We start from the raw sequence: 2,089 nt of genomic DNA, 5'->3' as shown, positions 1-2,089 counted from the left end.
TCTTTAAGTTCAGAACCTTTGTTTCTGAATTAACTATGTCACTCTCCATTTTAATGAAGAATTCCACCATATTATGGTCACTCTTACCCAAAGGGCCTCTCACGATAAGATTGCTAATTAACCCTTCCTCATTGCTCAATACCCAGTCCAGAATGGCCTGCTCTCTAGTTGGTTCCTCGACATGTTGGTTCAAAAAACCATCCCGCATACATTCCAAGAAATCCTCTTCCTCAGCACCTTTACCAATTTGGTTCACCCAATCTACATGTAGATTGAAGTCACCCATTATAACTGCTGTTCCTTTATTGCACACATTTCTAATTTTCTGTTTAATACCATCCCCAACCTCACTACTACTGTTAGGTGGCCTGTACACAACTCCCACCAGTGTTTTCTGCCCCTTAGTGTTACGCAGCTCTACCCATATCGATTCCACATCTTCCCGGCTTATGTCCTTTCTTTCTATCGCGTTAATCTCCGCTCTAACCAGCAACGCCACCCCACCTACTTTTCTTTCATGTCTATCCCTCCTGAATATTGTATATTTAGGAGTAATCTGCACAGGTACATGGATGGGAGGTGCTTGGAGAGTTACGGATCGGATCATTGGGTCTAGTCAACATGGTAGATTGGCACAAGATAGATGGGCTGAATGGCCTGCTTCAGTTCACAGTCAGCAGCAGCTCTGTAACAGTAGGTCCCACAGTTCTGTCCTCTCTCGGTGATTTGCCCGATGTAAAGCCGACATGAATCAGTGACCAACAGTTGGAATTATTTCAGCTATGTTTATTTACATTTTATTTTGTGGTTTTACCATTTAAACAAGTCATGTGGCTCTTACATCAGGATGGTAGGATGGCTGCTGATGATCAGTCGTCCACGCTGACTGTGCCTAGTCTCACAGGTAACAACAATCAAGCTCATTATCACAGAAGCTTTTGTCCACAGCATCGCTACATGGACAGGGTCCCATGGTACAGAATCATTCAATGTCTTCACATTCAGATGTGTCGGAATCTGCCGAGGGAGAAAGGAGGGTTAATGTAGAGATGGCTCGTCTACGGTGAGGCCTCTTACATTCCAACAGCCTTTCCTGACCGCTTCAACTAAAAATTCCAGTTTACCGTGATTCAGCCGTACACCAGCATACAGCTAAAATGAAACAATATCCTGGTAAATTTCATATCCACCCTGTATGAAACTTCCATATCTTTCCTATCAGGAGGAGACCAGAACTGAACACAAAATTCTCAACATCGTCTATTTAGAGTTTTAGAGAGCTGCAACTGATCTTGTGGCTCTTGAGATAAAAGCCCCGACGAGTGAAGGCCAACACATTAAATGCATTCTTAAAGACCATAAGACAAAGGAGCAGAAGTTGGCCATTCGGCCCATCGAGTCTGCTCCGCCATTTTATCATGAGCTGATCCATTCTCCCATTTAGTCCCACTCCCCCGCTGTCTCACCATAACCTTTGATGCCCTGGATACTCAGATACCTATCAATCTCTGCCTTAAATACACCCAATGACTTGGCCTCCACTGCTGCCCGTGGCAACAAATTCCATAGATTCACCAACCTCTGACTAAAAACAATTCTTCGCATTTCTGTTCTGAATGGGCACCCTTCAATCCTTAAGTCATGCCCTCTCATACTAGACTCCCCCATCATGGGAAACAACTTTACCACATCCACTCTGTCCATGCCTTTCAACATTCGAAATATTTCTATGAGGTCACCCCTTTTCTTGAAGACCCAATCAGCTTCATTGTAAGGATGTAATTATGCAGACAGTGGGAAACATATCACTCAAGTGTTTGTCGATCTATGACTGGAAATTCCCTATCACTTCACCCTGCCACTTTGTTTTGGCCCACGCCTTTATTATCCAGGTACCCCACGCCTTTATTCGGATCTTCCTCCTCGAGAAACTCATTTTAAAGTTGAAAGTTACCTGTACGTTCAGGTGGTGGGGTTATTAATTATGGACTGGGAGAGCCTCCACAGTTTCACCCTGTCCTGAGGCTTTCTCAAGTGAATCTGCTGTTTGACCCTCGGACAGGCTCCGTTTAAAGTTGTGATTCTGTGC

The 2,089-nt window shown here is 44.2% G+C and overlaps 1 long non-coding RNA gene across 1 annotated transcript; it reads right to left on the bottom strand.

Moving 5' to 3' along the window:
* Positions 1-859: 859 nt before the first annotated feature.
* On the bottom strand, positions 860-2,089 carry LOC140185215 (uncharacterized). The gene is made up of 2 exons (XR_011882530.1): positions 1,955-2,089; positions 860-1,017 (listed from the first exon to the last, which is right to left on the bottom strand). It is a non-coding gene; the product is annotated as an uncharacterized lncRNA (long non-coding RNA).

This window comes from Mobula birostris, chromosome 20, assembly GCF_030028105.1.
Source record: "Mobula birostris isolate sMobBir1 chromosome 20, sMobBir1.hap1, whole genome shotgun sequence".
NCBI classification, from domain to species: domain Eukaryota; kingdom Metazoa; phylum Chordata; class Chondrichthyes; order Myliobatiformes; family Myliobatidae; genus Mobula; species Mobula birostris.
Note: the sequence above shows the minus strand (reverse complement) of the source record. Positions and strands in the feature narration are given on the sequence as shown.